The sequence below is a fragment of the Eubalaena glacialis genome, chromosome 8 (genome assembly GCF_028564815.1).
Source record: "Eubalaena glacialis isolate mEubGla1 chromosome 8, mEubGla1.1.hap2.+ XY, whole genome shotgun sequence".
Taxonomy (NCBI): Eukaryota; Metazoa; Chordata; class Mammalia; order Artiodactyla; family Balaenidae; genus Eubalaena; species Eubalaena glacialis.
In genome coordinates, this window is record NC_083723.1 from 26,483,302 (window position 1) to 26,506,766 (window position 23,465).

Here is a 23,465-nt window from a genome sequence, read left to right on the forward strand (position 1 = left end):
AGTAGATAACTCACAAGGACCTACTGTATAGCACAGGGAACGGTACTCAATATTTCTTCCTTTTCTGAATATATTTATAGGCTTTATATATTTGTGTTTATGATATTTTTAGATTGTGATTATTCTTAATAACAATATTCATTTTGCCTAGAATTGAGCATTTGAAAATGTAGACATCTATGCTGATGGAGCCCACAAACTAGTGGAGAAACACAAAGGCAAAGCAGTCATAACAATAGTACCATAGATGAGTAGAGAGGTTAAATAACTTACCAAAGTAACACAGTAGTGGGTCAAGATGCATAGCACTTACTAGATAAGACTTTAAACTGGGTCTTGAAAGATGAAATGGTTCTCAATAGGTGATAAAAGCGGAAAAGAGCAAGCCAGTGGTGGGAATAAAATGACTAACAGCCAATTGTCATGACTATGTGAACACAGGCTGGTTAGAGGCACCAGCGGGACAGGATTGGCCAGGTGGAGAGAGTGGTCAAGGACAAAGCCTCATAAAGAGGCTGCTTCCAACTGCTTTTTTACCTAAATATCTACAGGTGAAGTCATTCCTTGAACATTACATCTATAGGAAACTCAGGGTAAACCACAACTATCAACATACAAGAAAGGACTCAGCAGCCTTACAGCTCCGGTCCTAATAAATAGTTAGGACAGAGAGACTTACAGAGGGTGAGGAAGAAAGAAGACTGAGCTGAGAGAGAAGGATCATGACCCCTTCATGATTTTTATCGCAGAGAATCAGCTTATTTACCACTCCTATCGTTTAACTGTCTTTGCCCCAGTACAAACATTATTCCATTTACAGAAGCTTATTTTAACAATATAGTTTTCAAGTCAGAGTTTGTGTGCATGTTTTAATTCTTTATTATGAATTATGTGTTGAACCATTTATTATTACATAAATATATGCATGTGTACATATGCGTGTGTATGTATCTCTTCACACTACTATACCCAGAGACGCAATATGCTAATAGACACAATGAATAAAATAAGTAACATTTTAGAATTGCTCAACTCATTTCTGAGTGAGGTTTCACTAGAAAATCACTGTAGTTTCCCTCTTTCCTTCTTTCCTCCTATCCTCCCTTCCTTCCATCTGTCCTTTTTTCTTTTCTTCCTTCTTTTGTTCATCCTTTTGTTCTTTCATTCTTTCTCTGAATTATAAGCTGGGAGATATTTTGATATTGGAACAGAGAACCTTCTACAATTAAGTCACCAATTCAAATCTAAACAACACAGTCAGTCACCAAAATCTTGCTGGACTGTTATTACTGTGAAATGGAGTAAAGTTTTCAGTCACATAAAAGTCACAATCAACATGAAAAGGCACTCTTGCTTCTACTCAATTCTATTTGTCTCTGTTGTGATTTAACAAAGCTTTGTGTTTTAAATAGCTATGTAGGAATTGAACTGTTCTCACAAGATAGTAAAAGAATTTAGAAAAAAATACTGTTAACAACAAAACAACTTTAGGTTTACATTTCCCTTTTATAAACTGATTGGTGAAACTTTTATATTACAGTTTTAATTCACTATCTATTTGTAAATGGGTGAAAACTAAGAAGCTGCATCTCTCATCTCACCTTTTCTTTCCATTTTATACCCTCCATCTCAAAAAGACAAAAAAGCCCAAAATGAGGTACTTGAGAGTTATCATTACAATTCATACCCACAGTCTCTAAAATTAAATGTACCTAAACCTTCACAGAGACCCTTCTACACTTAAGTCACCAACCCACATTCTTCTAATTTTCCAGGTTTATAGCATCACTCATTCATTTATTCAGCCAACTTTTTCTGATACCTAAGATATGCCAGCTAATGTGTTAGGCATTAGAAATAAAAGATAAATAAACCATTCATTCATTCATTCATTCAATATGTTGACCACAAAATCCAGAAGAGAAATATTTTCTTCCCTACTTACTGAAAAATAGCCTTAGACATCATTCTAACCAACTTGGGTGTCATTCCCACCACCATCATGAGGGATGGGATTGCACTGACTAGCATGGAATCAGGGCTCACCTAAGCTATGTGGAGGCCACATAGCGGGGGAAAACTGGAATGAATGCTGGGGAAGCAATCCCAGTGTCCTGCTCAATTGCCTTCCAAGACTGACAGTGGTTATTATTATTCCATTTCCCTGAAGGAAATTATTTTTTAAAAACCATATCAAAGAAAAAAATATTTATCTGTGATTTATGGACTTTTTAAGACTGATTAAGCTTCCAACATCACCCAAATCCAACCAGACTCCCTTGCCAGATGTAGTGACCATGGAAATATTCAAGCTCTATGAGAAAATATATTAATACTGTAAATACGGAATAGTTTTTATAGGTGTGAAGGGATAAAATCTAGTGCAGTAAACTAAGAATTCACTTCCTTCCCCCTTTCTCTGCCCTCCACCCCCAATACTTAACACTGAGTCAGTAGTCAAAGGAGGACACCAAAGTACACAGATGCAAGAGTCAAATTCTTGGATGAGAGTTCTAAATAAGTTCTTGAAACCCTGGCCAATAGAGAGACATGGAAGTGGCTGACAGAGGCCAGCGACCTGAAGGAACCTCAGGGCTGCAGTGAGGAGCACAGAGAGCGACATGTGCAGGAACATGCGTATCTAAGGATCTGCAGTAGGGACAAAGGCCAAAACAGACTTGCTTCATTTCAAAGGATGCTAGAAGAAATCTTCCTTTCCAAAGCCTAGAAACGACTTAGGCCTGCCTCAGATCTTAAACTGCCACCCCTAGTTCAAATGGGTTAGTGAACAATCCTCAAACTGATGGAAGTTAGTTGTAAGTAACCAGCTTAAGTTCTCTACTATCATTCTTAAGGCTCAAATTTAAAATAAAGGTCAATTATAGGTGAATAAATTTCGTTATATTTCCTGCATGCTTGCTTTTGTATGCATCACAGAACATTCGCTTAAAGCCAAACTTTAATTCTACCATTGGCACCACGAGATAACTTTTAAAACTAACTCGTGGGCTTCCCTGGTGGCGCAGTGGTTGAGAATCTGCCTGCCAATGCAGGGGACACGGGTTTGAGCCCTGGTCTGGGAAGATCCCACATGCCGCGGAGCAACTAGGCCCGTGAGCCACAACTACTGAGCCTGCGCGTCTGGAGCCTGTGCTCCGCAGCAAGCGAGGCCACGACAGTGAGAGGCCCGCGCACTGCGATGAAGAGTGGCCCCCGCTCGCCGCAACTAGAAAAAGCCCTCGCACAGAAACGAAGACCCAACACAGCCAAAAATAAAATAAATAAATAAATAAAATAAAATAAAATAAAAACTAACTCGCTATTTCTCACCCTCAGTCAGTACTACTAATTTTACACGCGGAAAAGAAACCCATGAACCTATCTGCCCTATGTCTCATGTAGCTTCTCTCTCTGGTGTCAACAGAAAAGATATTTTGCTAGACCAGTGAAGTCCAGAGAGAACAGTGATTTGCCAGATATCATCCATCGCAGCACTAAGAATTTAGGGTTAGGTTTCAGCATTTGTTGCTGTCATTCAAATACTAAATCTATATTTACATGGGGCAGTAAGTGGAGATTTAAATAGAAGAATCCAAAGCATCCAAGATACTTTCCTGTCCTGACTTAGCTGCTTTTGAGAATTACTCTCATGGAGCTAGAGTTTTTCAAAACTAGTTAAATAAAACCCTATTGATGTTATAATAAATTGTGTTGAGGTAAAAGGGGAGGGTTGGCAAAAAACATTGATTTTAATCTTTACCACCTTTCTAATTATCTGACTAGTCATTTCATGTCACTGTTCGTGAGGATTCTGAACATAAAATATGATCAGTGTTGAAATACAAGTGCTCTCGATTTACAAGTGCAGATGTATGTCTAATAAAGATAAAAGTAACATGAAAATAATACACCATTAATACTCATTACTTTTAAATGTATTAAAATTTAAATATAAAATTTAAATATGAAATTGTATATTAAAATTTAGCAGAATGGTCTAAAAAAGACATAGAATTAAGGTTTAAAATCAATATATAAATTGAGGTGTACAGATAAGTTAAACTTATGTGAACAGAATCATATTTCTAAAATTGGGGAAATTATTTACAACTAAAGAAAATACAACATCCCTGGCCCAAAAAAACCCAAAACAAAAAACAAAACCTGGATAGAACTATAGGAGCCGGTCAGTAGGAAAATAAAGGATAAAGAAGTCTAGGAATTCACACTACGGTTCAGTGCCCAGTAGCAATGTTGTCTGTGGAATTCATAAGGGGATTCCAAAGAACATGGCTCAGCATGTATTATACAGTGCAAATTATCAAGTCTGTACAATGGGAACCATTTCTCAAGTGTGGGGATTAGAATCTGTATGGTGTTTGGTGGAAGACATTCCCCAATCTACCAACAAAGAGCCGTAACATCCTCAACTCTTCCCACCTGTGGGTTATAGTTTGGATTCTCGTGCTATACGTAAAAGGAAAAGAATGTTGATAATAAGGGAGGCTGTGCACATGTGGGGTTAGGAGGGACATGGGAAAATTCTGTATTACCTTTCTCTCAATTTTGCTGTGAACATAAAACTGTTCTAAAAAATAAAGTCTTTTAAAAAAATTCTAATTTTGGAGAAAACCTGGCTGAGAAATCATACCTTTGGTGTTTATCACACTGCTTTTTTTCTGTAAATACTTACCTATTTTAATCTTGGAAGCTTTTTTTTTTTTTTAATCTCACTACTTTAGTTTCTTTCTTTGTTCAATTTTATTTTATTTATTTTTTTATACAGCAGGCTCTTATTGGTTATCTATTTTATACATATTAGTGTATATGTGTCCATCTCAATCTCCCAATTTATCCCACCACCCCCACCCCTGCACTTCCCCCCTTGGTGTCCAAACGTTTGTTCTCTCCATCTGTGTCTCTATTTCTGGCATGCAAACCAGTTCACCTGTACCATTTTTCTAGATTCCATATTGTATGGATTCCATACATGAATCCATACAATATGGAATTCCATATTGTATGGATTCCATCCATACAATCCATACAACATGGATTCCATCCATATTGTATGTGGATTGTATGGATTCCACATATTGTGGAATTCCACAATATGTGGAATCCATACAATATCCATACAATATTCTACATTCTTTTTCTGAATTCCACATATTGTATATGCGTTAATATACCACATTTGTTTTTCTCTTTCTGTCTTAGTTCACTCTGTATGACAGTCTCTAGATCCATCCACATCTCTACAAATGACCCAATTTCATTCCTTTTTATGGCTGAGTAATATTCCATTGTATATACATGCCACAACTTCTTCATCCATTCATCTGTTGATGGGCATTTAGGTTGCTTCCATGACCTGGCTACTGTAAACAGTGCTGCAATGAACATTCGGGTGCATGTGTCTTTTTGAATTACGGTCTTCTCTGGGTATATGCCCAGTAGTGGGATTGCTGGGTCATATGGTAATTCTATTTTTAGTTTTTTAAGGAACCTCCATACTGTTCTCCATAGTGGCTGTATCAATTTACATTCCCACCAACGGTGCAAGAGGGTTCCTTTTTTTCTCCACACCCTCTCTAGCATTTGCTGTTTGTAGATTTTGTGATGATGCCCATTCTAACTGGAGTGAGGTAATACCTCATTGTGGGTTTGATTTGCATTTCCCTAATAATTAGTGATGCTGAGCAGCTTTTCATGTGTCTCTTTGCCATCTGTATGACATCTTTGGAGAAATCTCTATTTAGGTCTTCTGCCCATTTTTGGATTAGGTTTTTTGGTTTTTTTAACATTGAGCTGTATGAGCTATTTATATATTTAGGAGATTAATCCTTTGTGCATTAATTCATTTGCAAATATTTTCTCCCATTCTGCGGGTTGTCTTTTCGTCTTGTTTATAGTTTCCTTTACTGTGCAAAAGCTTTTAAGTTTCAATAGGTCCCATTTGTTTATTTTTGTTTTTATTTCCATTACTCTGGGAGGTGGGTCAAAAAAGATCTTGCTGTGATTTATGTCAAAGAGTGTTCTTCCTATGTTTTCCTCTAAGAGTTTTATAGTGTCCAGTCTTACATTTAGGTCTTTAATCCATTTTGAGTTTATTTTTGTTTATGGTGTTAGGGAGCGTTCTAATTTCATTCTTTTACATGTAGCTGTCCAGTTCTCCCAGCGCCACTTATTGAAGAGACTGTCTTTTCTCCATTGTATATCCTTGCCTCATTTGTCATACATTAGTTGACCATAGGTGCGTGGGTTTATCTCTGGGCTTTCCATCCTGTTCCACTGATCTATATTTCTGTTTTTGTTCCAGTACCATATTGTCTTGATTACTGTACCTTTGTAGTAGAGTCTGAAGTCAGTGAATCTGATTCCTCCAGCTCCATTTTTTGCCCTCAAGATCGCTTTGGCTATTCATGGTCTTTTGTGTCTCCATACAAATAGTGAAATTTTTTGTTCTAGTTCTGTAAAAAATGCCATTGGTAATTTGATAGGAATTGCACTGAATCTGTAGATTGCTTTGGGTAGTATACTCAGTTTCACAATATTGATTCTTCCAATCCAAGAACATGGTATATCTCTCCATCTGTTTGTGGCATCTTTGATTTCTTTCATCAGTGCCCTATACTTTTCTGAGTACAGGTTTTTACCCCTTAGGTAGCTTTATTCCTAGCTATTTTATTCTTTTTGTTGCAATGGTGAATGGGATTGTTTTCTTAATTTCTCTTTCTGATCTTTTGTTGTTAGTGTATAGGAATGCAAGAGATTTCTGTGCATTAATTTTGTATCCTGCAACTTTACCAAATTCATTGATTAGCTCTAGTAGTTTTCTGGTGGCATCTTTAGGATTCTCTGTGTAGAGTATCATGTCATGCACAAAGAGTGACAGTTTTAATTCTTCTTTTCCAATTTGTATTCCTTTCATTTCTTTTTCTTCTCTGATTGCTGTGGCTAGCACTTCCAAAACTATCTTGAATAACAGTGGTGAGAGTGGATATCCTTGTCTTGTTTCTGATCTTAGGGGAAATGCTTTCAGTTTTTCACCATTGAGAATGATGTCTGCTGTGGGTTTGTCGTACATGGCCTTCATTATGGTGAGGTAGGTTCCATCTATGCCCACTTTCTGGAGAGTTTTTACCATGAATGGGTGCTGAATTTTGTCAAAAGCTTTTTCTGCATCTAATGAGATGATCATATGGTTATTATTCTTCAATTTGTTAATACAGTGTATCACACTGATTGATTTGCGTATATTGAAGAATCCTTGCATCCCTGGGATAAATCCACTTGATCATGGTGTATGATCCTTTTAATATGTTCTTGGATTCTGTTTGCTAGTATTTTGTTGAGGATCTTTGCATCTATATGCATCAGTGATATTGGTCTATAATTTTCTTTTTCTGTAGTATCTTTGTCAGATTTTGGTATCGGGGTGATGGTGGCCTCATAGAATGAGTTTGGGAGTGTTCCTTCCCCTGCAATTTTTTTGGAAGAGTTTGAGAAGGATGGGTATTAGCTTTTCTCTAAATGCTTGACAGAATTCACCTGTGAAGCCATCTGGTCCTGGACTTTTGTTTGTTGGAAGATTTTTAATCACAGTTTCAATTTCATTACTTGTGATTGGTCTGTTCATGTTTTCTATTTCTTCCTGGTTCCATCTTGGAAGCTTATACCTTACTAAGAATTTGTCCATTTCTTCCAGGCTGTCCATTTTATTGGCATACAGTTGCTTGTAGTAGTCTGTTAGGATGCTTTGTATTTCTGCAGTGTCTGTTGTAACTTCTCCTTTTTCACATCTAATTTTATTAATTTGAGTCCTCTCTCTCTTTTTCTTGATGAGTCTGGCTAAAGGTTTATCAATTTTGTTTATCTTCTCAAAGAACCAGCTTTTAGTTTTACTGATCTTTGCTATTGTTTTCTTTGTTTCTATTTCATTTATTTCTGCTCTGATCTTTATGATTTCTTTCCTTCTCCTAACTTTGGGTTGTTTGTTTTTCTTTCTCTAGTTCCTTTAGGTGTAATGTTAGATTGTTTATTTGACATTTTTCTTGTTTCTTGAGGTAGGCTTGAATAGCTATAAACTTCCCTCTTAGAACTGCTTTTGCTGCATCCCATAGGTTATGGATCGTTGTGTTTTCATTGTCATTTGTCTCTTTTTTGACTTCCTCTTTGATTTCTTCAGTGATTTCTTGGTTATTTACTAACGTATTGTTTAGCCTCCATGTGTTTGTGTTTTTTATGTTTTTTCCCCTGTAATTTATATCTAATTTCATAGTGTTGTGGTCAGAAAAGATGCTTGATATTTCAATTTTCTTAAATTTACCGAGGCTTGATTTGTGACCCAATATGTGATCTATCCTGGAGAATGTTCCATGTGCACTTGAGAAGAAAGTGTAATCTGCTGTTTTTGGATGGAATGTCCTATAAATATCAATTAAATCTATCTGGTTTATTGTGTCATTTAAAGTTTCTGTTCCTTATTTATTTTCTGTCTGGATGATCTGTCCATTGGTGTAAACGAGGTGTTAAATTCCGCCACTAATATTGCGTTACTGCCGATTTCCTCTTTTATAGCTGTTAGCATTTCCCTTACATATTGAGGTGCTCCTATGTTGGGTGCATATATGTTTATAATTGTTTTATCTTCTTCTTGGATTGATCCCTTGATCATTATGTAGTGTCCTTCCTTGTCTCTTGTAACATTCTTTACTTTAACGTCTATTTTATCTGATATGAGTATTGCTACTCCAGCTTTCTTTGGATTTCCATTTGCATGGAATATCTTTTTCCATCCCCTCACTTTCAGTCTGTATGTGTCCCTAGGTCTGAAGTGGGTCTATTTTAGACAGCATATATATGGGTCTTGTTTTTCTATCCATTCAGCGAGACTGCATCTTTTGTTTGGAACATTTAATCCATTCATGTTTAAGTTAATTATCGATATGTATGTTCCTATGACCATTTTCTTAATTGTTTTGGGTTTGTTTTTGTAGGCCCTTTTCTTCTCTTGTGTTTCCCACTTAGATAAATTCCTTTAGCATTTGTTGTAGAGCTGGTTTGGTGGTGCTGAATTCTCTTAGCTTTTGCTTGTCTGTAAAGCTTTTGATTTCTCCATCGAATCTGAATGAGATCCTTACTGGGTAGAGTAATCTTGGTTGTAGGTTCTTCCCTTTCATCACTTTAAATATGTCATGCCACTCCCTTCTGGCTTGTACGGTTTCTGGTGATAAATCAGCTGTTAACCTTATGGGAGTTGCCTTGTATGTTATTTGTCATTTTTCCCTTGCTGCTTTCAATAATTTTTCTTTGTCTTTAATTTTTGCCAGTTTGATTACTATGTGTCTCGGCGTGTTTCTCCTTGGGTTTATCCTGCCTGGGACTCTCTGTGCTTCCTGGACTTGGGTGGCTATTTCCTTTCCCATGTTAGGGAAGTTTTCAACTATAATCTCTTCAAATATTTTCTCAAGTCCTTTCTCTCTCTCTTCTCCTCCTGCGACCCCTATAATGAGAATGTTGGTGCATTTAATGTTGTCCCAGAGGTCTCTCAGGGTGTCTTCATTTCTTTTCATTCTTTATTCTTTATTCTGTTCCGCGGCAGTGAATTACACCATTCTGTCTTCCAGGTCACTTATCCGTTCTTCTGCCGCAGTTATTCTGCTACTGATTCCTTCTAGTGTATTTTTCATTTCAGTTATTGTATTGCTCATCTCTGTTTGTTTGTTCTTTAATTGTTCTAGGTCTTTGTTAAACATTTCTTGCATCTTCTCGATCTTTGCCTCCATTCTTTTTCCGAGGTCCTGGATCATCTTCACTATCATTATTCTGAATTCTTTTTCTGGAAGGTTGCCTATCTCCACTTCATTTAGTTGTTTTTCTGGGGTTTTATCTTGTCCCTTCATCTGGTACATAGTCCTCTGCCTTTTCATTTTGTCTGTGTTTCTGTGAATGTGGTTTTCGACCCATAGGCTACAGGATTGTAGTTCCTCTTGCTTCTGCTGTCTGCCCTCTGGTGGATGAGGCTATCTAAGAGGCTTGTGCAAGCTTCCTGATGGGAGGGACTGGTGGTGGGTAGAGCTGGCTGTTCCTCTGGTGGGCAGAGCTCAGTAAAACTTTAATTCGATTGTCTGCTGACGGGTGGGGCTGGGTTCCCTCCCTGTTGGTTGTTTGGCCTGAGGCAACCCAGAACTGGGGCCTACCCAGCTCTTTGGTGAGGCTAATGGTGGACTCTGGGAGAGCTCATGCCAAGGAGTACTTCCCAGAACTTCTGCTGCCAGTGTCCTTGTCCCCAAGGTGAGCCACAGCCACCCCCCACCTCTGCAGGAGACCCTCCAACACTAGTAGGTAGGTCTGGTTCAGTCTCCTATGGGGTCACGGCTCCTTCCCTCTGGATCCTGATGCCCACACTACTTTGTGTGTGCCCTCCAAGAGTGGAGTCTCTGTTTCCCCCAGTCCTGTCAAAGTCCTGCAATCAAATCCCATTAGGCTTCAAAGTCTGATTCTGTAGGAATTCCTCCTCCCGTTGCCGGACCCCCAGGTTTGGAAGTCTGATGTGGGGCTCAGAACCTTCACTCCATTGGGTGGGCTTCTGTGGTCTAAGTGTTCTCCAGTGTGTGAGTCACACACCCAGTGGTTATGGGATTTGATTTTATGGTGATTGTGCCCCTCCTACCATCTCATTGCGGCTTCTCCTTTGTCTTTGGATGTGGGGTATCTTTTTTGGTGAGTTCCAGTGTCTTTCTATTGATGATTGTTCAGCAGCTAGTTGTGATTCCGGTGCTCTCGCAAGAGGGAGCGTGCACACGTCCTGCTACTCTGCCATCTTGAACCAATCTCTGTCTCACTACTTTGTTATTTTTAGACTTTCCACTTTCTTCTCTACCTTACCAGCTAATCAGTTTTAAAATTTTTTTCAGTAATTATAATAAATTAACAGTTATGTTTAAGCAATTTCACATCTTTGCTGAGTGAATAGATGGGAAATTTTAAAATGTCACCCAGACCAATACTTCTGATTCTGTCCTGACTATTCCTACTTTTCTCATATTTATCATGTAACTAAATTCTGCCCACTCTTCCTTTATATTATTTCTTCTTTCCGTCCTTCCATTTTTTTGACCCCTTGAGTTGAAACCACTTGGACCACTACAAAAGCCTTGGTGATCCCTGTATTGCCTTCTTCCCCTGGAACCCATCATTGTTGCAACTGGGCACACAAAAACGCCAATATGGACCCAATTATCCAATAGGCTGGTTCAACAATAAGATATGTAAAGGGCAGATGCTGTGTCTTATTTCTCTTTATCTTCAAGGTGTGTAGCACAGTGTATTACACAAAGAGAGTTCTAGATTAAAAGCACTCATTAATACAACTCCACTCCCAGGGACTAAATACTGTGCAGAACACAATATGTATTCAATAAATAGTTTTTGAATGAATAAGCATTTTTACTGAACTAATATAACCTACATATCTTTGCCAGATTAGCCTTCTAAACTACGTAAAATATATTCCCCCTTCAAAAATCTTCAATGGCTGCCCACTTCCATCAGGCTGAAATCCATTCAAGGCATTCCACCATCCAGCCTCTCCCTTGCACCTTCCTTTGTCTCTTCTCATTATTCCTTTATAGAAGGCAACACGGCACAGTTGAAAGGCCACTGCTTTTGATATCAGAATAGCTACTGAATTTGTATGAATCTTGACTTGATGACTTACTAATGTATGATATTACAAGCTCTTTGAACCTCAAATTTTACTAAATAAAAGTAATTAATACCTGGCAGAAGTTGTAAACATAATAATCAAAATGCAGACAGGGCACACAGAGGAAAAACTGTATGAACTCTGCTCCCATTACAATAACAGTCCTTTTTCAATCGGACTGTATACTCTTAACCTTAGTTTAGTATGTTCCTCGTGCTAATCTGAAACAGGGAAATTCAACCTACTATACTTGCACCTAAATCCCGTTCATTCTGTAAGGCCAGCTCAAAAGCTGCTCTGTCTTAGATAAACATCATATTCAAGTACCAAGCAGGTGTAAACACAAGGGGTAATCAGCTAAGTAAGCACGGTCCCAACATAATGTTATTCAATGAGAAGAAATTATCTACAGGGGAAGATCAGATAGGTCTAAATTAGTGATCTGAAGGCACCAACAAATGTTCACTATCAGTTTCTAACTGAGGCTTTAAAAGAAAATCTGTGATGGGGAGGATTGCAAACCAACAACTTGGTAAACTTTACAAGTGTCATACTTTCTATGAACTCTCCATGACCACAGGAGCTCAGAGTTGTTACTCTTTCCGCATTCACTATAGCACTATTGTACACTGCTGTGAGGCACACATAGCTGTGGAATGTTAATTACTTCCTAAGTTATATCTATTAGTTCCCCAGATCCCAAATTCCTTCAGAACAAACAAAATGCCAGATTCTTTAGTCTTTCTATCAGTGTCTTCTACATAGTAGGTATTCAACAAATATCTGAAATGACTATCATGTGTAGATTATCAAGCAATGAAAGACTTGTGGGGTTTTTTTTTTAATTAATGCTAGTGCATTTTAAAATGTTATTTCCTACAAATCATGCAAGCCAAATATAACTGGTTGTATATAATTCTGAAAGCACCTTACACAGGTCTCCAGTTTTTAAAATATGTTATTTCTTCTAATAGTTCTTAATACAGGACACTGACATACAAAGTGAAGTATGGTACCCAAAATGATGTAGATATTGGCAAAAGCAGAACTAATTGCTGTTGCATTCTCTAAGTCAGTGGTTCTCAACACTGGCTACACAATAAAATCATCTGGAGAGATTTTTTTTTTTTAGATACCAATGCCAAGCCAATTACTATCGTCTCTAGGGTAGGACGTGATTCAAATATGCATCTGTGCTTAAAACCACTGTATCTCTCTTAATTCCAATGAACAACATGAATTGCTGACAGTTCCTGAGAAAGTCATTGTCCAAGATCTCTTCTGCTCACTATTGCTTCCTGGGCTTTAAATATTTAAGTATTTGAAACAGATATTCTTTATTAAGTATTGTTCTACCACTCCTGCACCACTATCTACCCAACACCCTTTCATTCTGATTACCTCAGCCTTAAGAAAAAAGTAATGCATGTTAACAGTCAGAAAAATTACCTCTCTTATGAGCTCAGTGGGTGAAGAAGCAAGCTACATCAGGGTGGCTGATGACAGGTGACTGGCTGCGACACTGAGGAAGTCCCTCGCACATGTCAAGGGAAGCAAACACTGCAAGAGAGAGGGCGAGTCGGACGGAGCAGGCGCATAAGAGCAAACAGTGCTCCAACTGCCGTTGGCAGAGCTCTAAAAATAAAACTACAAAAGCACTGGGAAGGCAGAATGAATTCTTAACACTTGCTCTCTTCTATTTTAGTCCGTTACGAAGCAGGTGACTTCGGCACCAAGCGAGTCTTTTAACTTTCTATATCCCTCACTTTCAGAAATGATCCTCAGTTATGTTGTCATGACTGAATTCATTCCAACTGTTTCAAGTTCATAATCATAAAGAGAATCTTTTTTAATCTTTCAAGACTGTTCTCTCTTAGGATTACACTCTAAAATAAGCTTCTTTGATATTCATTTGCCTATTTTACTTTGAAGATTTCTTTCACATGTATTATTCTGAGGAAAAAATGTTTATCCATTAATACTTTATGTATTCTTTTTGGGACTCATGTTTAAGAAGCAAGAGTATCCAGAGAAACGTATCCAGAGAAATAGCAGTTTAAATGTCCTCCATTAAAAAAATCACTGGTCTAGAGAAAGGAAAACTATAGACTTTCTAATAACATATTCAGTGACCCAAATAAGGTCATCCTTATTTTAAATGCTATTTTAAATGTTTGGTCTAGGGCAGTTCTGTATGAGAAGGTAACACAATGTTGAGGTTGAGAGCAAGTTTGGGATCAGATCAGAGTTGCATCCCCTGTCCCACTGTTACTACCTATGTGTTCTGGAACAGGTTATTCACCTGCTCAAAACCTCAGCTTCTTCTTCACTTATAAAAGAGGAAAATAATGTCTATCCCTGTTTTATAGGGCTGAGGTCAGAATTAAATAAGACAATGTAAGTAGAACACTAGCTTACTGCCTGGCCCCTAGCACTCAATAAATACTACCAATGATGGTTACTGCTAACAACAAATTATTATTCCAAGAGCAGCTGATGATCCAACCATCAAGAAGCAATGTTATTTTAAATGTTGTTGATATTTTTAAATAGGCAAATACTATCAATATTTATATCTAAGAATCCAAAATCTCAAAGCCTTTTTTCTGGACAAGCTTGCCTCTTCCCGTTTTCCTGGCACATACAGCATAATATAATAGGGGTAGAAAATACCTTGGGGAATTATTTTTCCTGAGTAGTAAACTTTGCTGGAGGAAATTCTGCATTTTGGTACATTTCTCACAACAGGCATGTACTACAGATGTCTACATTTGAAGAAAAGTTGAAATTATTTCATAGAAATTCAGAGTGCCTCAAGATGCTCAACTCCTAACCTCAAGCCCAAACTAAAACTACACACACACACACACACACACACACACACACAATTATCTATATTTGCAGATCCCAGAAAAATCCTGATGCATGGTTAATCATTATCACTTTACCTAAATCTCAAACAATGTCACTGAGTTGCCACCCACCGAGGTGTCACTGAACCCATGAGAAGTCATTTTAAAAAGTAAACTTTGATCAAAAGTCTGGCCTCATCTCACAGGCATCACCCCTGGACTCTTGATCAGTCTTCCCAGAGACTGTTCACGGCTTCAATTACACATTTGTATTTGTGTTTGAAGCTATCTGTGCCCTGTTTAAACCATTTCCACTGGTCTGGTTCTCAAAGAAGATAGAAACCAGTTGTTAATCTGGTGAGTACTCGTTTTATTTTTGAAATATATACTAAGTTCCTTCTTACCTTACTCTTTAGACCAGAAATCATCGATTCTTGCTATAAATGAAGAAAATTATGGAGAAATCTATGTTAAAAAGAATACTTGAAATTTAGAAGGTCCATTTAGAGTAAACATTATATACCTCCCTTGAGATTAAGAAAACATTATGTTAAACTCAGAATTAATTTAAATATCTCCCAAGTTGTTTCAGATATAAAATGATGAGGAAAAAAGCTCTAAATTGCTTATGAACTAGTGAAATAAGTATTAACAGTTTGATGAAAGTAAGGTATTTAGCTTGCTAAATTATTTTAACTATAATCATTGTATCTATTTGAACTAGTTCGCATATCTATTTGTATTTGTTATACAAACTAAACAGATTTATAGACTACATTAGTATTTCTTGGATAACTTCTCAGAGCAGTTCTTAACTGGATATTTCTCAATCACTTTTTTTTTCTTTTTGACTGAGGAACCACTTTTATGTCTGTTCAAAAGGAACACTGTATTGATTTATTAATTTTCCCTCTATAATATCTAACATTTGCCCAAAGAAAAATGGGTCATCAGCAAGTTTATTTCTATTTGTGCCCTGATTTCTAGCCAAAGAAGCGATGTGTCTGCATTTTCAGACCTGGGCTGAGACTGTTTCTTCAGAAGTCTTCCCATCTCTGCCTGGCTACACGTGTCTTACCCTTATGATCAACAACTCCCTGAGGACAATGGCTGACAATGGGTTTGGCTCTACAGCCCCACTGTTCCTTAGAAAAGTAAATGGAGTTTATTCTACTGGATGCATATGGAAAAGTTGAGTTTCTTTTTAATTCTTCATTACAATCAAAACACTTGTTAACCCAAAATAACCTAGAAAAAGTAAAATTAAAATAAAGCTTTAAAATAGTAGATGTTAATGTTTAGTAAGTATTAAATAATGTTATAACTATCTTATGAATTACCTAAGGTATGAACTTGTTCAATGCCTTTGTCTCTTCAAGGACTAACATACTGCCTAGCTCATGACTGGCAATGCTTAATTATTTTATTAATCTAATTAGTACATATATTATATATACAAATATATATACATATATGCCTATATTATATAGATGCATATACATGAGATACATGATGTGCATGTGCATCTATAGATACAATGTATATTTACAGATACATATACACTGAATATTTTACTAATGAGGATATATTATCATGGATAACATTTATAACTTAATCTATATGCCAGAATTTTAACCAATGAAATACTAGAATAATAAACCAAGATATAACTGTAACACAGTCATAATTTTAAAATTATAGCATACAAATGCTGGTGTCTAAACAACATGGTGTCTATACTGCATTTCAAACATAAGATGGGCGCAGAAAAAGCAAGGTTCTGAAACGGAGCCCCACCACCAACCTTAATGGTGCGTTTAATGTTATACAAATCCACCACACTGGCTTAAATGAGGGAAATGAATAGTCTAAGATCACATGTCTGTGCTCTAGGGCTTCCCTGGTGGCGCAGTGGTTAAGAATCCACCTGCCAATGCAAGGGGCACAGGTTCTAGCCCTGGTCCGGGAAGATCCCACATGCCACGGAGCAGCTAAGCCCGTGCGCCACAACTACTGAGCCTGCGCTCTAGAGACCACGAGCCACAACTATTGAGCCCGAGTGCCACAACTACGGAAGCCTGCATGCCTAGAGCCCGTGCTCCGCAACAAGAGAAGCCACTGGAATGAGAAGCCCACGCACTGCAACGAAGTCCCAACGCAGCCAAAAATAAATAAATTAAAAAAAAAAAATAGTGCTCTAGAGTTTGTTCAAATTATTCCATAATACTGCCACATTTGAATGTCACGATAACACAATGAACTCAGTAAGATAGAGCATTTGAATGCATTTTACTGATGAGGAAACGGAAACTGAGGTATAAAGCACTGTACCCATGGGCCCACAGCTAGCACGAAAACCAAAGTCACAACTGACACCTACACACATATTATACAGCTGTTTATTGGAAGCATCAAACAAGCCAGGAAAAATTACTAGTGGAAAGAACTACTAAACATAACTCCAACAATGAAATACTGAGTATTAATTTGTGGGAAGCAAGAGTAGCAATGAGTGTTAGAAGCACATATCAAGCACCTATCCAGGGAGGCCAGGGTGCAAATAACATCAAGTCCTGAAAGAGGATACACACAGTATTGATTCAGCGTACGAGGGATTTTGATCCATTCTAGGGAGGTGCATGTGTCCAGACTGTTTAATGTAAAAATGTTTTTTTCAAGAAGGTGAACATAGTACCAGCACTGGTAGCTCACAGTGAGCATGACCTCTGATTCTATGAGACTGTACACCCTGGGAGCATACACCTCTGTGAAACTGTGTGTTTAACGTTCTGGCTCTAGCCATCCATTTATGTTTATAATCACATCATCAACATTCTACAAATGTACACAGTAACAAATTCATACTTTTCTAACTTAAAATGTCCCAAAGTAGAAGGTACTATTATTACATTATCTTATTTTATAAGAAGAAATAAAAGCTTTCCAATTTGGCCTCTTTTTTTTTTTTTTTTTTTTTAATTAAACTAATCTTTAAAAGCCTCAAGGTTCTCTTTATTTCTTGGGAAGTCTGTCTGGCAAGAATCATCCTATTCATCCATCACATATTTTTCCAAACCTGGAGCAGGCCAACTGGTGCTGTGCCAGAGAGGAGTACAGGACATAATAATATCAGATAAAAGTCTCTCTTTGTAAGAGAAATGCCCTCGACGTGAAGACTAGGAGGTGCGTCAAACTCCCTACAATTTTTGCCTCTAGGACCTCAAAGATAAGCTACGTTGCATAAATCTTGATTCTAGTCAGGTAGGTTATGCACGAGTCTTATCCACTGCACAGGCTGGGTAGGAATATGCAACAGCAGTCTTTGAATATTTTTCTTTAGCTTAAATGTACTGCACCTTATCTTTGGAAAAATCAGGTTCATTAGTTCAATCTAAATTTTTTACAAGAGAAAAAAGTACCCAGAAGACAAGCAACATAGCAGGGTCAGTGTGTGTGCAGGGTTAGTACGTGAAAAAGACCATTGGGAATATAAATATATGAAGTATTCATAGCTAAATGTTCTAAAGGAATTATTTTTAATGATGTCTCTTTTAAAATGCAACCACATTAATAATTATGGCATCTTATGACAATCTGACCCACCAGGTCTTAAATGACTGAATGTGATGTCCTGACCATCCCAGCAGAGCAGCTCAGACATGGGGTCCATTCTAGCGTGCTGGGGCTGCCCTAACAAAGCCCACAAACTGGGTGGCACAGAACAGAAATACATCGTCTCACAGTTCTGAGGGCTCAAAGTCCTAGATCAAGGTGTCAGCAGAGCCATGCTTCTGCTGGAAGCACTAGGGAAGATTTGCCCTATGCCTCTCTCCTAGTTTCTGATAGGTCCTTGGCTTGCGGAAGCATAACTCCAATTGTCACATAGTGCTGTCCCTGTGTGTGTGTGTGTGTGTGTGTGTGTGTGTGGCCCAAATTTTCCCTATCTATATGGATATTTGTCATATTGGATTACGGCCCACCCTACTCCAGTATGACCTAATTCAAATTAATTACATCTGCAAAGACCCCATTGTCAAATAAGGTCACATTCTGAGGCAAGGGTGGTTAGAATTTCAACATACGAATTTTGGGAGAACACAAGTCAACCTAAAATAGCGTCCTATGCTGGGACTCAAAAGCAGTCTCACAAGTAATGCATAAATTAGGATTGTTCTTCATATTAATAGTTTGCATAACTTGGTAATTCACAACTGTTTAAAAAGTCTAAACTAATACTGTATAATATATAATAAATACTCCATTTCTTAATGCATTTAAAGGAAAGAGTATATCCAGGATATGAAGAAGCTAGAACAAGTATGTCTCAGTCATTGCGTTTTTTGAGTTAAGATATCCACAATCCAGACATATGTATAGAAGTGTATAAATACTCAAATATTTCCACTATATGTTACATATACACATTAATAATATATCATCTAAATTTCATAACAGTGACACCATAAACTGGAATACACAGTATGGCATACTGGTGATATACCCTGAGCTCAGGGTCATCATATAATTTGGTGTCTGAACCTGGACATTTGTGAGAGTGAAGAGGCATTATTAACAACTACGCTGGGTAACAGGCAGAAACCAAAAGCATCCTGGTCAAACCCAACACGAGGATAAGCAAAAGAGCTGGGTTGAAATAAAATGCTGGATGGCATAGGATACCTTTTCCCCTATTTGTGTGTAGTTGAGAAAGGGAAAGGCAGTGCTCAGGTATGAATATTCTGCTCAGGTATGAATACCTAAAAGAAGGGAGAAAGTATGTGGAAATGTATAGTGTGAGAGTGTAATATATTTAATGTTTTGTTAATAAAATGATATGCATGAGAAAAGTATGAAAGTGGACAATATAAAAAGGAGATACTAATCGCGTAAAAGGGGATCTTTCCAGCCTCCCCTAAATTGATCAGGGTAGAATGGATCTGAAGTACTTCAAGAGCCCCATTTAAGCCCAATCAACTAAAGAGGTCAACTATTCATGTTATTATTATTTTTTTAACAGACAGAAGAAAAAGAAGCAGAGAAATTACTTTTGACTGAACAACAGAAAAACAGAGTATCTTGGACCAGAGATTCTGGGTTTCCATTTTCCCTCGAGTAATAGCATTCCCTTGTAACCAACGCAGACAGTGATCCCTGGGATAACTGTTTCTATACTACACCACTTTGTGTTGCCATTCTTGTAAGTGCACTGTCCCAAAAGAGAACAAACAGCATGTAGCTGTTCTCCATTTACAGAAAAAGTAGATGAGCAGAAACACGTGGTATTCTTTTTCATACTCATCAAGATATTTTTGGTGTGTGATCAGTTCACACCAGCCCTATAAAATTTCAAAGCTCCATATAAGACAGAGCACTATATAATACACCTACAAATAAAGCTCAGTAGTACGGTGACTTTGTCGCAATAGTGCTGGTATTGTTTGGGGGTCGCTGTTAATTGTTCTCCCCTGAAAAAAATGGAGCACTTTCAACCAAGAAAAATCTTCATTAGTTTACTATGCAGCTTTCCCAGGTGAAACAAATACCCCTATCAAGAGTGTGTGTCCTTGTTAATTAGTTTGCCCACAGGCCACCCTGGCAGCTATCCAGCATTTCTGGTATCTACAAAGCATTTTATCCAGCGTGCACAAGGACAGGAGAGATTGTCTCATTTCCGCTCCAGACCCAGCAGGAAAGAGCAGACACCAGTATGCTTCTGTTAAAGACATGTTTCACTACAAAATTTTCCTTCAGGAAATTCAGAGATCTCCAGGAACAGGAGAATTTTACCCCTGCACATTTGACTAAATGTTAAATAATTACACTTCCTGCTTCACCAAGCACTAAATTTAACAGCTTAATTTAGAAAATATTTTGAACTAGCTAACTTACCCTTTTTAATAGCACACTTATTATCAGGGATTAATGAATAAAACTCACTGATGCGACAAAACGTTGGCAAAATGCAAACACCACGTAAGCATTGTGGGAGACAACTGGAAATACACATCACTGGCAAAAGGAACACATATCAGGGGCCAATTTATTGTGCTGATTCCATTTAGGTCAGTGGTTCTCAACCAGGAGTGACTTTGTACCCCAGCAGACATCTAACAATGTCTGGAGATATTTTTTATCATCATGACTTGGGGAGGAGTTGCTACTGGCCTCTAACAGGGTAAAGACCAAACTGCAGGACAGACCCCCATCACAAAGAAATGTCTGGTCCAAAATGCCAGTAGCGACAGCTTGAGAAACCCAGCCTTACATTGTGTGGGTAAATTAGTGGTTTTTTTTTATAAATTCCATGTGGTAATATTATCTTTCCTAGGTGCATTTTAATAGACTTTAATAGTTATTTTCAGTGAAGTTTCTCTGATTTGATTTTTCTAACTTGTCAAAATTATAATTCTGAATTGTTCCCAAATACTATAAAATTATTATGAAATGCTAAAAAATACTATAAAATTAAAATTAAGCAGCCTAGCCTTTATCATGCTGTGTGTGAATTTAGGAGAAACCAAGATTGGTAAGAAATATAAATGAATTAAAACTGAACTGCATGTAATATTAATTGAGGATTCCAAAAACCTCTTAATTTCCAGTTTTCACCCCATAACCAACTCGTGATTTTGTTTTCTTTATAAAACACTGCTTTTAACCCACCACATCATGAAGGTCAGAAACAGAACCACGCTCACTGAAAGATAAAAGCATGAGAAACGGTTTCAGAAATGTACCTGAATGAATATAAAGAGGAAATCTAGTGCTCTCTCTTAAAAAATGCCAGAATATCTTCTGTCTGATATACTTTACGGAATAAATGCTTTAAGTGTTTTGAGGTTCTTGTTTCCATATTTTAAACAACAACAATTTTGCAGAGTACTTGCCTTTGATAAATTTGTATTATGTTTTATGTGGAGCAGATTTTCAACCTTCAATTCAGAATGACATAAAACAGTAAAATCAGAACAGGAAAAAAAAAAAAAAACCCACATCAGGCCACACTTTAACATTGGTTGTATCACTTAGCTCTTGAAGTATATAGCTCAATTATCCTTTATACTTCTTCAAGTGCATGTCCTTCAAAACATCTTTGTCTTTTTTATCCAACCGTCTTCCCCTCTTAATCTACCACACTGGTGTCCCACTATCCATAATTTTATAAAATAGCACTCTTGCTTTATTATTATAAAATACCACATATATCCAGAGTAGTTCTATACTGGCTAAGTCCTGCTTCTTATCACCACTTTATTATGTGCCACTGATAACTATCTTCAATGATGACTTCAGAATAGTACCAGGAGTTCTAAGGGGTAGTATCTGAAGTTAGATAGAAAACCCCAAGAAATCATGCTTTCACAACTTTTTCCAGGACTCTATGGCAAGACACTGGCGAGCACACTTTCAGTAGAAGAAAGCCCAAATGTTCTTCCTCTGACACAGTGTTTGGCAGCTGCAATCACAAAGTCTAAACAGAACTACAGAAAAATCCTCTCGAAAACTATGGTTTGCATTTATATGGTCTACATATTCAGGATTTATCAGTGCTAATAAACTCTCTTTAAAATGACATCTCTAGGAAGATTCTGTTTATCCAATGGTTTGGGAAATAAGAGGTCCTTTGAATTTTTTTTTAAGTGGGGAGGGGTCTCAAATCATGGATGGAGCCTAAGACCAAGGAAGAGCTTGTGTATACCTGTTCCATCAGGAAAGGAGTAAATACAGTGGTAGAGGGATAGGGAAAGAGAGGGAGATGCACACAAAGCCACATTTCACCACAGTTGGTGACTGCCTCTAATACGACTAAATATGATGCCATGTCAATTCTAGGATGCTCACCTGGAGATAGGGCTGGCTCAGATTTAATCAGATCATGTATGCCTAGGTGTGCCTTAATTCGCAATCTAATTAAAAACTGAGGATGCTCAGGGAAGAGGAAGAACCATGCAGAGACTTGCATTTCCGGACCACCTAAGGTCAATAGAATAACCTCACAGATTAAAAAAAAAAAAAAAAAAATTCCACGAAGCAGCAAGGTTTTGGTTGCCTTTTTCATATAGTCTTTTTTTTCTCTCTGAGATTTTTTTTTTTAATTAACTTTTATTGGAGTATAGTTGCTTTACAATGCTGTTAGTTTCTGCTGTACAGCAAAGTGAATCAGTTATACGTATACATATATCCACTCTTTTTTAGATTTCCTTCCCATTTAGGTCACCACAGAGCACTGAGTAGGGTTCCCTGTGCTATACAGTAGGCTCTCATTAGTTATCTATTTTACTTCATACAGTCTTTAACCTTATTTTCCCTTCCTGTTTTTCCTTGTAGCTCTAAGAAACAGGCCTAACTAACCCCTAACCAAAGCTGTTCACAAAAAAGATAATACTTTATTTTCAGATGTGACATTTATAAGACAATGACATCTGGTTCTAAATTCTCACCCTATTTTTGGCCAAATTGCAAATACATTAAATTACATTAAAATATTCATGTATGAGGGTCATCTTGCCAAGATATTTTAAATGATATGCACATAAAATGTAATAATATTTTATTGCAATAATTAACGATAATGGGTACCAAGGTGTTGGATAATTTCCATTGGTGAGATTTCAGCTGATTTCTTAGAATCATGGCCTTTGTAATGTGCTAAATTGAACATTCTCTTTCTTAAAGAAATCTTTCTTCAAACGACATAGAAACAGCTATAATTTTTACTATGTACAATCCATGAAGTTAGAAGAAAATTTGTCAACAAGGTATTTTTTTGTGAGCTTATCCTGAAAGTCACTTAAAAGGGATAGCTGTTCTGGGAAGTTTAGCAAGAGTGTGTCTAGCACTGTTAAGATTGGTATTGTTCTTGACCTGATATACTATTAGCTGGAAGATGCAGCGTCTTT

General features: G+C 37.3%; 1 protein-coding gene across 5 annotated transcripts in view; it reads right to left on the reverse strand.

Moving 5' to 3' along the window:
* The window catches only part of CACNA2D1 (calcium voltage-gated channel auxiliary subunit alpha2delta 1), a 494,545-nt gene that overhangs the window by 453,097 nt on the left and 17,983 nt on the right, over positions 1 to 23,465 (reverse strand). Inside the window, exon 1 of one of the 5 annotated variants that reach the window (XM_061198478.1) lies at positions 13,163 to 13,249. The exons of the other annotated variants lie outside the window; for them this stretch is intronic. The gene's annotated coding sequence lies outside the window, so the exon portion shown is untranslated. Of the gene's footprint in view, positions 1 to 13,162; positions 13,250 to 23,465 lie in introns of those variants that run through there. 5 annotated transcript variants of the gene reach the window in all.